Source organism: Cydia pomonella, chromosome 19 (genome assembly GCF_033807575.1).
Source record: "Cydia pomonella isolate Wapato2018A chromosome 19, ilCydPomo1, whole genome shotgun sequence".
In the NCBI taxonomy this organism is placed as follows: domain Eukaryota; kingdom Metazoa; phylum Arthropoda; class Insecta; order Lepidoptera; family Tortricidae; genus Cydia; species Cydia pomonella.
The window spans coordinates 15,046,099-15,061,235 of NC_084721.1; positions in this window are offsets into that span (position 1 = coordinate 15,046,099).

The window sequence follows — 15,137 nt, forward strand, 5'->3', positions numbered from 1 at the left end:
CGTCGGTGTATTATCTCTAGTCTCTCCAATATGTCCTCCTGGTGGGTCCACGGGGTTTATTTAGCGGGTCTACGGGTACCAAATTATTTTTACCATGAGCCGACCATGAACACGATTCTATTTTGAATACGTTGCCCGCGTAGCTACTTCAGTCTTAGGCGGTATATACTCTACACCACGTTCACAAAAGATTGATATTTTAGGTAAAAACTCACATTTCGCTATATTTGTCCATAGTAAATACTAATTCAAAAACTACTGTAGGGCCTAAAATCTTCTGTGATAGTAATGTAGAAATAAATACTGTTGACAGGCGGTCAACGGTATTTAGTACAATAATTACACTGAAACAATTCGTATAGAATACAGAACCTATGAATAATATATATCTAGAGAATCTAACTTTAATGCAATAATATAATTGAACAAAAGAAATACATTAGTACGAGTATTACGATCAACCTATATGTCTATTTTTAATAGTCTTAATGTTCGTGTATCGGTTCTGTATTCTATGGCCATTAATTATGCTTTATTTTTCAACTTTCTTTGACTACACACAAGTACACATTATATTTGCTTTTTTCTTGAACTTTATCTTGCCCATGTTCGATTCTTCTTATGTCGATGCATCCTCATTATTTCCGTATGGTTTCTGAAAATACAATAACAGTTTTTGTATTGTTTTCTAATACCTATGTTTGAAGTCGGTTTCCTATTTTTAAGAGAAGTTTTTTTTTCATGTAAGTACCGTCAAGTGGGGTAAATTAGAGCAGATGGGATACCTATCGACAATTATGTCAATAAACAGTTTTACGTTCCATCAAGAATTGAGAGGTTGCCTCAATTCCTCATGGAACCCATGATGTAAGCTAGACCTTTACACAAATATTCCTTAAACCTCGTTAAGCAAGTAGCTTCTTTACAAACATAACAAAGAAGACAAATCGTCTAGCGTGAAATACGCATCGTTAAAGAGTTATTTTCTGGTCCTGATCAGAAGTTCCACTTCTTCAAATAGCACTTTTTTGAATGGCAATGCCTGGTCTGTTGATGAAACTAAAAAACGCCTATAAGATTTGGGGAGTTCCCTTAATTCCTCGTGGTTTTGTCAAAAATAGGACCATCTTGGAACTATATACCCACTTTCAAACGATAACTAATTTTCAACATTGGTTCAGAAAGTTTTTGAAGTCGGTTAAAAAGTAGTATCTTTACAATACTTTCCTTTTACTAAGAAGGGATGACTACTACAATTTGCTTACTAAGTAAGTACTTACTTACTATTAGTATCAGATTGGAGTCGACTCGAGAGTCGATAAAATGGGCGTCGCTACCCTTTCCGGGTGGGGGGGATTTCACCGCATGAAAAAGAGACACATATAGTGAGTTCTTACTGTTCTACCAAACTACATATATAAAGTAGTCGTACTTTTTGAGTCAAATTAGTTTAATTCTAAAGGCGCGACGTAATGGCCTGAAGCCCGCTCTTAGCATACCTAGCAGTGGCGGATCGTTCAAAGAACTCGATTCCCACCGGCTTGTCTAATTTCACCCCTTTGAGTACTTTCACCGTCGGTTCATGGAGAAAAGAAAAGCAAAAACTAGCTCCGGGTTCCCTACGAATATTTGTGACGCTCCGCCACTGATACCTAGTTATACTATTTGATGGATATTGGTGTCAATTTATAATACGTTTAATTATTCATTGTCTTTACCTAATTATCTTTACCTTTTGCCGACCGGTTTGGCCTAGTGGGTAGTGACCCTGCCTATGAAGTATGAAGCCGATGGTCCCGAGTTTGAATCGCGTAAGGGCATTTCTTTGTGTGATGAATACAGATATTTGTTCCTAAGGCATGCGTGTTTTCTATGTATATACGTAAATATATATTTATCTAAATAAGTATGTTTAACGTCGCCTAGTACCCATAGTACAAGCTTTGATTAGTTTGGGGCCAATCTGTGTAAGATTGTCCCTACCTATTTATTTATTTATTACCTAACGTAACCTACATTAGGTAATGAAAGCATTTTATTTTTGTAAGGGTAACAGTTTTGTTGGGATATAAAATGGTTAATGATAAAAACTAATACTTTTACCAGCATTTTAACTTTATATTCATGTATTCAAAACCTATACATTTATGACAATAACTTTTGCAAGACGATAAGATTTTTTATTCACAATAACTTGTCCGTATTCGAACTGTCTGGCTACCCGGCTGGCCGTGGCTGTGTACCCGGATTTTATACTCTGAAACTGGAACTAGTGACAGATAAGAGTCGATTGATGTTTTTTTTAAAGACACTTATACTTAAATAGAATTACTTACCTATGTTTAATTAAAAGAAAGACTACTTATACATAATAATCCTTACAGTTTTAACCTATTTAACCTACCTACCTACCTACTTTTAATAGTAGCAGTTCGGTTCACTTAGTAGAAATACCTGTTCTAAGAATAATGAAAAAGAAAGAAGAGTAATAAAAATAAAGAATCTGGAAGTCGTTGAGGTGTTCCGTTCTTCATCAGCAATTCTACTTCAACAAATGTCACTTTATTGAGTAAAAATGCTTGTAATATTGATGAAAATCCTAAAATGACTATATGTATGCCTATCCTATACAATATGAGAAGCTCCTTCGGTTTCTCGTAGAACCTATCATCAGAACTGGACCTTGACACAAATGTTCCTTAAAAGTTAAAAGCCTTACATGCTATAAACGAAATAAAATAAAAAACACGCCTAAGGTAAAATACTTGTCGTTGAAGAGTTCCATTTTGCTCAATATCAGCAGTTTCACTTCATCAAATGTCACTTGTTCAAATAAAAAAAACTTGATATGTTGACGAAAATCCTCAATTCCTCCCAATTGTGAATTCAAATCGATTTAAAATCCTCAATTCCTCATTGAATCCATCATCATAACTGGACCTTGACACAAATGTTTCCTAAGAACCTAGCTTGCTACAAACTTAACAAAAAATAAGAATCGCGCGCGTTGAAGAGTTCCGTTCTGGTCAATATCACTAACTTGTTTAAATAAAAATGCTTGATATGTTGACGAGAATCCAAACATTGCTGTATGTATTGTATGCCTATAAAATTTGAGGAATTTCTTCGATTTCTCATGGAACCCATCCTCAGAACTAGACCTTATGACACAAATGTCTTCAAGAACTTTACTTGCTACAAAATAAACAAATAAAACATATCGCGCGCGAATTGGCGAGTTCCATTTTGGCCAGCATCAGCTGTTGCATTTCGTCAAATGTCACTTTTTAATAAAAATGCTTGATATGTAAATAAAAATCCAGAAATTATAAGATGTCAGGAATTCCCTCGATTATTTATGAAATCCATCATCAGAACTGAACATTGATATAAATACACCTTAAGAACGTTACTCGCTACAAGCTTGATAAAGAATACAAAACGCGTGCGTTAAAAAGTTACGTTCTGGACAACATCAGCAGTTCCACTTGATCAAATATAACTTTTTTTAAATAAAACACCTAGAGATATTGATGAAAAAAAAACTATATGTATTTCTATAAGGTTTGAGGTGTCCATCATCAGACCTAGACACTAGACACTGGTGTCTAGCACAGATATTTCTTAAGAACCTTACTTTCTACAAACTTAAAAGTTCCGAGGAATTGTTCGGATTAATCTCTGCCGCCTCTTTCCGTCACCGCTTTACGCTACATCATTTATATCTTCACCACTTAGATGGTTGGCAATCCTCAACTGTGCATTTCTCTAGAAACTTCCTGCCTCATACAGCTAAACTATGAAATGATCTGTCGCATGCGGTATTTCCGGCCCAATACGATCTTTCAAACTTTAAGGAAAGAGCGTGTTCCTATCTTAAATGCCGGCACCGCACTTACAATCCCTATGGTGTAACAGATGTCCATGGCCAGCGGTAATTGCTTACCATCAGTTGATTCGTCTGCTAGTTTGCCTCTTATATCACAACAAACGAAAAAAGAAAAAATCTCACGCGTTGAAGAGTTCCGTTTTAGTCAACATCACTAGTTCCACTTCATCAAATGCCACTAATGTGAATAAAAAAAGCTAAAGATATTGATGAAAATCCAAAATGACTATATGCCTATAAGAATTGAGGAGAATGAGGAGTTCCCTCGCTTTCTCATGAAACACATCATCAGAACTGTACTTCGACAAAAATGTTTCTTGAGAATCTTACTCGCTACAAACTTAACAACGAAGAAAAATTGCGCGCGTTGGAGTTCCGTTTTGGTCAACATCAGTAGTTCCACATCATCAAATGTCACTTTTGTGAATAAGACTTGATAATATGTTGATGAAAATCCAATAAGTACTATATATATACCTATAACATTTAAGAAATTCCCTCGATTCTTCATGGGACCCATCATCAGACTTTTACCTTGACACGAATGTTCCTAAAAACCTTAGTACTTAAAACTTACTTGCTACAAACTTAACTAATAAAACAAATCGCGCGCGAGTTGGCGAGTTCCATTCTGGTCAACATCTTTCAAACTTTAAGGAAAGAGCGTGTTCCTATCTTAAATGCCGGCACCGCACTTACAATCCCTATGGTGTAACAGATGTCCATGGCCAGCGGTAATTGCTTACCATCAGTTGATTCGTCTGCTAGTTTGCCTCTTATATCACAACAAACGAAAAAAGAAAAAATCTCACGCGTTGAAGAGTTCCGTTTTAGTCAACATCACTAGTTCCACTTCATCAAATGCCACTAATGTGAATAAAAAAAGCTAAAGATATTGATGAAAATCCAAAATGACTATATGCCTATAAGAATTGAGGAGAATGAGGAGTTCCCTCGCTTTCTCATGAAACACATCATCAGAACTGTACTTCGACAAAAATGTTTCTTGAGAATCTTACTCGCTACAAACTTAACAACGAAGAAAAATTGCGCGCGTTGGAGTTCCGTTTTGGTCAACATCAGTAGTTCCACATCATCAAATGTCACTTTTGTGAATAAGACTTGATAATATGTTGATGAAAATCCAATAAGTACTATATATATACCTATAACATTTAAGAAATTCCCTCGATTCTTCATGGGACCCATCATCAGACTTTTACCTTGACACGAATGTTCCTAAAAACCTTAGTACTTAAAACTTACTTGCTACAAACTTAACTAATAAAACAAATCGCGCGCGAGTTGGCGAGTTCCATTCTGGTCAACATCAGCTGTTACACTTAGTCAAATGACAATTTTTTAATAAAAATGCTTGATATGTAAATAAAATCCCAGAAATTATTACATGTATGCCTATAAGATTTTAGGAATTCCCTCGATTCTTCATGAAACCCATCATCAGAACTGTACTTTGACAAAAATGTTTCTTAAGAACCTTACTTGCTACAAACTTAACGAAGAAAAATTGCACGCGTTGGAGTTCCGTTCTGGTCAACATCAGTAGTTCCACATCATCATATGTCACTTTTGTGAATAAAAGTTGATAATATGTTGATGAAAATCCAATAAGTACTACATATATGCCTATAGCATTTAAGAAATTCCCTCGATTCTTCATGGGACCCATCATCAGACCTTTACCTTGACACAAATGTTCCTAGAAACCTTAATACTTAAAACTTACTTGCTACAAACTTAACTAATAAAACAAATCGCGCGCGAGTTGGTGTGTTCCATTCTGGTCAACATCAGCTGTTACTTTTAGTCAAATGACACTTTTTTAATAATAATGCTTGATATGTAAATAAAATCCCAGAAATTATTACATGTATGCCTAAAAGATTTTAGGAATTCCCTCGATTCTTCATGAAACCCATCATCAGAACTGGATATTGATGTATTAAGTACACCTTAAGAACCTTACTCACTACAAGCTTAATAAAGAATACAAAACGTGTGCGTTGAAAAGTTCCGTTCTGGAACATATCAGCAGTTCCACTTGATTAAATGTAGCTTTTTTTTAATAAAACGCCCAAAGATATTGATGTAAATCCAAAAAAAACTATATGTATTTCTATAAGGTTTGAGGTATCTATCAGACCTGGATCTAGACACAGATGTTTCTTAACAACCTTACTTTCTACAAACTTATCAGGACAAATCTATTACGGCGAGTGTTCCATCGAATTGCTCGGATTAATCCTTGCCGCCTCTTTTCGTCATCGCTCTACGCTACAACATTTTTATTTTCACCACTTAGATGGTTGGCAGTCCTCAACTGTGCATTTCTCTAGAAACTTCCTGCCTCATACAGCTAAACTATGAAATGATCTGTCGCCTGCGGTATTTCCGGACCAATACGACATTTAAAACTTTAAGAAAACAGCGTTTTCCAATCTTAAAGGCCAGCACCGAACTTACAACCCCTATGGCTTAGCAGGTGTCCATGGGCGGCGGTAATCGCTTACCATCAGGTGTGACGTCTGCTCGTTTGCCTCTTATATCATAAAAAAAAAACAAAGAAGAAAAATCTCGCGCGTTCAAGAGTTCCGTTTTGGTCAACATCAGTAGTTCCACTTCATTAAATGCCACTAGTGGGAATGAAAAAGCTTAAGGTATTGATGAAAATCCAAAATGACTATATGCCTATAAGATTTGAGGTGTTCCCTCGCTTCCTCATGGAACCCATCGTCAGACCTTAACCTTGACACAAAGGTTCCTAAAAACCTTGGTACTTGAAACTTACTCGCTACAAACTTAACAAAGAAGACAAATCACGCGCGTGGAAGAGTTCCGTTTCTGATCAACATCAGCAGTTCCACTTCACCAAATGTACTTACTTACCACCCATTTATTTGTAACAGTACCTAGGTACTCCATTTTGATGCCGCCAGCTTGAAACTTCAATGGCCTCAGTGTCCGATGAACAACTTAAAAATGCTGAAAGTAATAACAATTATAATAAGTTGGGGAGTAGCGACCTTACACACCCGAGTGCTCCTGGGGAGTTCTGTTACCGGACATACAATAATAATAACAATAAATAAATATTATAGGGACATTCTTACACAAATTAACTGAGTCCCACGGCAAGCCGAGAAGGGTTGTTTTGTGGGTACTCATACAACGACATAATAATATATAATATACAAATACTTAAATACATAGAAAACATCCATGACTCAGGAACAAATATCTGTGCTCATCACACAAATAAATGCCCTTACCGGGATTCAAACCCAGGATCATCGACTTACTAGGCCAAACCGGTCGTGAAAAAAAGAGCAAAAAAAAGAAAAATATGTCAAAAGAAAATGCGATTTGGAAACGTTATTCGCCACTTAATATATATCTGGTTCACAGCATTTATTTGGTGCTGATATAATGCCTGCAATATTACCTACCCGAGTACATTAAAATATGAATAAATTATCATAAATTCAAAAGATGGTCCCTATAACAGTTCATTTTTACATGGAAAAATGGCTTTCATATAAAATGTTTGACAGACATATTTTTGGAAGTATAGTACAATCATTAACTTATAAATATAGGTAACATTTCACGAAGAAAAATACGGTAACACATATTTTTAATTATTTTTTTAACTTATCCTACGCAAAATAGAATTGGAGAAACTGACATAGGGACTATCATTCGACACGACACGTATAGTAAAGTATGAATCCGCTCTAAGTCCCCTTACATAGACAGTGGGAAGTAAAATAATTCTTGTTCTGAAAACAATAAAATGTAAAATGATTAGGTAGGACAATCCAAACTTCTAAGGTCGCGTAGATCAGAAGTAGATATGAATTTGTTCGACAATACGATAGGAAACTTTTCAGCATTTACATTGGCGCATTTTTTTCTGGAATACTATCTAAATTACACTTTGTATATATGCTACATTTTTTATATAATTTGGAGCCTTTATTTTCCATGGAGTCGAACGCTATATAGCAGCTATACGAGAAAAAATAATACTTTGATCTTACCTACCCCATGAATAGTGAAGATCATCAAGGAGCATACTCTCTGAGATCAATGGAATGGAGTGCCTTTCGATTGGAGAAAATTATAGCGTATTAGAAATATACTATTTTGTAATTACAATGTTGAATATTTTAAATTGCGTGTTTTGACAATTATTGTTGACAATATTACATTCAGAGTCATCTTGACATAACTTTAGAAATCCATAAACTAGTCTATACTTTTTAAAATGATGGAGTAAGACTGACGAGATTACCGCGATGTATAAATGTTTTACGTCAAGTAGAATTTTGCTTTAGAGCGACATCTGGCGTTGAGTAGAAAAGTTAAGGCGTAATTAACTACAATTAATTAACTCATTAAATGGTTTTATTATGGTCCCTGCAACGATTTGACCCCAGTTATATTATACGAAAAATAGCTTATAAAAATACTTTTCACATGATATACATGGCATTTGTATACACTCTTATTTCGCTGTGTATCAAGTAATTTTTAGAATGACGATTTTTTAAAACTGTTCATTGTGTCCCTTTAAATACTTTATCATTGGTGTTGATACAAAAAACATAAAGCATTTTTTATATTCTTTCGAATAAAATACGCTAAAACTTTTTATATCCCGCGTATAAGGAAATATAACTGCTTATATGCGCAACTTCTTTTTTTATATAGCTCGGTCCCTACAAGTGGTCCAAGGTTGGTGCCATACAATAAAATAATACTACGATTAAGAGCTTTAAAACGACATATGTCTCAACAGTATACATCCATGGGACACTCCCCATACAAAAGTGCCCATTGTCCTTTGCAATACATTACGTCTTAGAATAAATAAATAAATATTATAGGACATTATCACACAAATCGACGAAAGTCCCACAGCTCAATAAGGCTTGGGTTGTGGGTATATAGACAACTCGAATAAATTCCCTTACCAGGATTTGAACCCGGGACCATCGGCTTCATAGGCAGGCTCACTACTCACTAGGCCAGACCGATCGTCAAAATAAACTTTGAGGTGTAATAAATATCAAAACATAAGCTATTTTTAAGCTGCTGAACATATGTTGGTCAGTTTAAGGAGTACAGCGTACAGTTTAATTTATTGCTCCTTTTTCAACTGAATTTATAAGTATATATTATGAATATATTCTGCTGAACCAGCTACCACACCATATACCCATCCAACCTAAGTTGTAAGACCCCGTAAAGGTTCGTCTGCAGATAATTTCAATTGCATCTTACAATTCAAGTTACCCCAATGCATTCATAAGACCCCAAGATCGCCATCAACAAATTAGACCGAAAGATAACTTTAATATCTTTCACAAATTCATATCTTACCCACATGACAATGAAAATACCACCTTCGTGCATTGAAATAAAGTCCAAATGCTGGTCTGTTGCCAAACGCTTAGATGTTTTCAAAGTTACTTCGTAAGTGAGCATCGATACAAGGTCTGCGAAAATGTTCGGTTTAGAACGTTGTCATAATAAACAAAGGTTGAGAGTGTCGACGCTGGTGGAATGTCGGGAGAAGCGTTTGGATATGACAAGGTTCTAAGTATGCTATTCAGGAACCGGACGATAGATTTCTAATCAAAGATGCGGGTGAATCTTAGCAAATTAGAGGGGAGCGACCCTTTTGTGGTTAGGGCTGGCGATACAATAATCAATATTTTTCAATTTTAAAGAAAAGCGGTATGAAAAATTTTAAAGCGAATTCGCTTTTTTTATACTTAAATAGGGCACAAAACGTCGAGGCATTTGAAGAGCATGTAGGATGAGGCAGCTTTTTTGTTATCCTAAAATATACATATCTTTTTACAATTTTTTAATTTTCTTTTTGTATCGTTAAACACAATTTCTTCATTTCACGATTTTTTATTGAGCAAGAAAAAGGTTAATGTTATACATAATTGTTGCTTAAAATCTTTGGGCGCCTATTAAAGGAAGGCCATCGGCTTCGTAGGCAGGGCCACTACCCACTAGGCCAGACCAGCCGTCAAAAAAAACGTTTTATAAACATGGCTGAACATTTAATTACTTCCCAAATATAATGTACATTTTCAATAAGAAATAAATGAATATAATCTAATATTCAGAGGTGTGTAAACGTTTATACATATATTATTTTCTTCTTGAATTTGATATATTTTGTATATTCCTTTAATAGTATTTTATACGATCTTGATATGATAGAGAGCTTCTCAGTCGACTACCGTGTTAGGTAACGAAGTTGCATGAGTTGCCTAAGTAAGGTACGAGATTGAAAAGCTTGATTATATCACTATTGTATACAATACTTTTTCTACGAATAATCTAAAATAATACCTTTTTTACTACAAAAATTTGATCAAAAATAATAAATAAAATAATTTAAGTCCTTCAAGGGCACCCCTGCATATTAGAGCCAAGAAGCTCGACATATCGTCTTAAGTGGAGGGCTCTAATGTCCTAAATGCGTCTAGTACTTGTGTGTATGTATGTATATATTTGTTAGGTGACTCATGGAGAGAGCAACTCCACTAGTTAGCCTAAGTAATTTATTAAATTTCTTGTGACTTGTCGCAACTAGGTACGAGATTTATAATATATTTCTTGTATAGAAACGAAACCCATTGTATCATTTTCCAATGTCGGATATATTTATAAGTGTAGATACTTAAGTGAATCATGGTCTCGAGTTCTCGATACTAATTGAGGATGACGGCGTAGGTATCTCTAGATAATATACCTTCATTCTCGATAGATCCAAAATGGATCTAGTGAGAAATGTATGAGTGATTCAATATAAAAGTAGAAAAAAGTAAGTTGTATTTCTGCCGATTAAAATATTAAACCCACTTACATCATAATATCTTCAATTTCTCGTTTGCCGAAATATACTACACAAATGTAAAATACCCTCTGCTTGGCTCTGCCTACCGCCGCGCCGCTCAATGTACTACTTGCAATATTTTTCTGTAGTCACCTAGCGACAAAGACGCGAACTAAATAACAGAAGTGCGGCGAACATCACCGCCATCTAGCGGTGAGTAGATGCAAGTGACACTGTTCATAATGAGTTTACCGTTATTTGCCGCCGCCTAATTTATTTTATAATGGCTCCTTTACACGATGGCCCAGCGTAGGCCAGTCCAAGGGATGCATTTATGCGTTAGAGAGAGCAAGTGATAATGCTATCTCATTCCACCGCATAGCTGCGTCCCTTAGACTGGCCTACGCTGGGCCATCGTGTGGAGGAGCCCTAAGGTTTTGTTTACGTATATTAATTTATATTTAATTTAATATTGATAATGTGACAATAATTTGTAGTTATTTTGTAACAACTCAAATAGATTTCCAAACTATTTTATGATGAACTTCTACATTAAATTCTGTCAGACACAAGAAAAGAAAATTCACGTCATCGCTTGTCAAGTAATATGAATGTTTAGTATTGTTTTTCGTAGTAAATTATTAACGTTATTAATTATAACGTATTCAGTCTTTTAAAACATGTTTAGATGTAGAATAGCGTGGCTTGTAAGTGTTTTACTTTTTTATCTAACATCTTTCCAACAGGTTGTATTCAGAGGAAAATAAAGGAAGCGTAGAAGAATAAATACATTTAATGTTGAAAACATACTGCTCCTTAGAGGCTAAAATCGAGCGGCAGATATCCCTTTCGTGTTTTATGTTTATAATTCAGCGTAGGGATAAGTATATCATTTTGTTTTAAAAATTAAATATACGTAATTCACTATCCTCGAGTCCCCGGCATGCTCGCCCGAATTTCACCTTCCCATACAAACGGAGTTTTATTCTCATTTTAAAACTATGTGATGGATTGTAATAAAACTTTGCACATGCAATGACATGAGGTATATTTAAGTCTGATAATAGTTTATATTGCTCCACCTTATAACACAAACGATAGAGCTAAAACAACTATTGTATGAAAATCTTAACCCTTTATAAGGCAGAGATGATTTGGAAACCACTTAGTTAATACATATTTACGGAGAAGAACATCCTCTTTTTTATTTAACTATAATGGTATTATATAGCGAATATATCAGGCTTCCTTTCCTCATTCATACTTTTTTGGTCAGTATTTAATTTTAGTGTAATTATTGAATCTATAGTATGTGGTCAATTTATGCACTATGCCTGTCAAGGGAAGCAAGCTATCGTCACTGTTTCCATTATACTATAAAAAATATACACGTCGCTGTATCTAATAATTTGAATTATAGCTCTTGCAATTCACGATGGCGAGTGGCGAGACTCTTATTGGTATGATGACAAGGTCTAATTTTGATAAATCCATTCTCCATCGTGAATTGCAATAACTGTACTACGTTGTTTGTAGTGTCAGGAAAGTGTATCATTTGCCACATAAGATTAATAAAATTATAAAAGTTACATGCTATATCGATAAGTATGTCAATGTCACTGAATAGGTGTATTGGAAACAGATCATCTGAAAACTCAAGTGCACTAACAGGCTGAGTGCATATAATGACCACATGTTTTTTCTTAATGATTTCGTTTTTTATTTGCCGTAGATGTGTTCCCCAGTGCATTACAAACATGGTAGTGTATTTAACTTTCACGTAGCATATCTGTATAACTGGGGCCTTATAAAGGGTTAAATAAATAAATAAATATTATAGAACATTATTACACAAATTGACTAAGTGCCACAGTAAGCTCAATAAGGCTTGTGTTGAGGGTACTTAGACAACGATATATATAATATATAAATATTTTGTAAATACTTAAATACATAGAAATTCGCTGTATTTTTTAACTACGGTATCTGAGGCTACATAAACTATTTACAGGACACTCTAACTAGTCTTTTTAAAATGATAGCATAACTACGTTTGTATGGAGAACCAAGCTTGCTAGGGACCCTTAAAAACGAAAATAAATCAGAAAGACAAGAATAATTCATGTACTTGATGCTGCTATATAATATGTACCTTGCTTTTTTGGGCATATTTCATAATATTGTTTATATTTTACAAGCTTTATTATCATGCGAGCCTCTATAAAAATTAAGAATAAAAAAAATTGTTCTTAACCCTTTGAACGCCAAGAACCCTTAAAGGCGTCGGTACTAGTCGTGCCCACAGCGCCAAGGACAACTATAGGTGTCATGACGTACGCTGTCAAAGTAACCTTCACACTTTCAAGTAAAGTTTACATTAGCCCGCTTGCGCCCGGGAGCTTGGCGTTTGAGTGATGTTTGTGTTTACGACATAAAGCGTTCAAAGGGTTAAAAAAACTTCTTGCAAGCTAACTTAGACCCACTTCTCATTATTGAAACTTGACATACAAATACATATGTAAGTTGGGTGACAATGCAATATTATGGTACCATCGAGCTGATCTGATGATGGACAGCGATGTATGTGTATAAGCTTGTTAGAATTGTTTCGATGATTTGTTGCTTTTTAAAAGAAAAGTACAGTCAGAAATGTTTTTTTGACAGTAAAATTATTTACAGATAGTTCGTGGTCACAAAAAATGGGTTCATTTACACCAGGCACAGAAGTTCAGCCCAAGAAGCAGTTATCAGAGCAATCACATACACACGATTCACAACCATTTATTTTGGTAAGAGGCTCTTAACTTTTTCTTTTATATTTATTCGTTCTAGTTTTCTATTAGTTAGAGGATTATAACTTATAAGCCCCCGATATTGCCGATACTACTATAGAATGACCTCCTCCTTCTTCTTCTGCCTCCTCGCCTTTTCCCGTTATACGGGGTCGGCTTTCCTTATTCTGAGTTTCCAGGCAGTTCTATATTCTGAGCATCTTCCCTACGTAAGTTAAGGCTATCCATATACTTCTCAATAGTTTTCGTCCATGAGGTAAGCGGTCATGGACAGGCATTTTCTGGATATTTACGATACTAGAATGACCGGTTTTGTTTAATTAATCTATTACCCAACAAAACCGTCACTTGGTACGCAAATAGACAAATTCGGTAAAAGAACGTGTCCTTCACGAAGACGCGTGCCTTGTATCGTATTGTCATGTTTTTTCCCCTCCAGAAGGGATTCTCTGATTTTTTTCTCTCTGTTTTGTCTTTTACAGAGCTTGTACTCTTTTAATTGTTTATATCTTTTTTACAAGTTTCCACTTACAATTTTCATGCTAAGTATTATCCTAGCTTGCTATGGCGATGCATGCTATTCCTGTGGGTACCACATGCCTCGCCTTCCACACCCTGTATATGTTTTTCTGGGCTGGTGACCGAAGGAGATCTAAATGTAAAACAAAGCTCTATTTTTAAAAACTATTTATTTTGAATCATACATATATATTTATTATATCCTCTTATCAACCTAACTTTTTTATTTAGGGCCCTTCTTCGTCATCTTGAGCCAGAACTCATTATGGGCTCCCAGTCCCAGTGTCTATGTATATTTTTTGACCTTGTGCAATGCCCACAATAAATGCACCGCTGGTAATCACCCTCCATTATTCTAAGCGCACCAGTTGCTAGGGGGCCCTGGTAAAGGAGTTCCATCTCCCTACATCTTCTGGTCGCAGGAGAATTAGGGCTCCTTCGGAGACGGGACCCACGATCTGCCCGAGTCCTCGAATGGTTCTTCCACCTCTTCCCTTCGCACCTAAATTTTAAAACTTTGCCGCTTTTTTCTACTGACGGCAATGGCTTGAGGATTGACAGACTTTATTTTACATTTAACTTAGTTACATATATTACATTTTAAAACTAAACTGGAATCAATATTACTCTATAAACAGAAGAATACTTAAGCACCTCGGAAACATTTAATGAACAGTACCTTTTTTTTCATGTCTTGCCCTAGCTAATAGTCTTTTTTTTTCTTCTCATGCCTTACCCTTGCTAAGTTAACTTAGATTTAGTTGTTAATAAATTTTAAAATACTTATATATATTTTAATATTTACTTATAATTAGGGGTGAACTGAAAACCAGCGCTGTGACAGCCAGTCTGTAACACAGCAAATGCTGAGTCCATCCCTTTTGTCACACTATTGTTTGCATAATTTGGATAGACTTAAGAAATTATGTTAATTTAATTGTTGCTGCTCTTCTATTCAACGTGTCTACTTGTTTGTTTTTCTTTTATCGTCTTTGTATTCTTGTATGCTTGTGACAATAAAAATTATTATTCTTATATAATATATGTATGTATC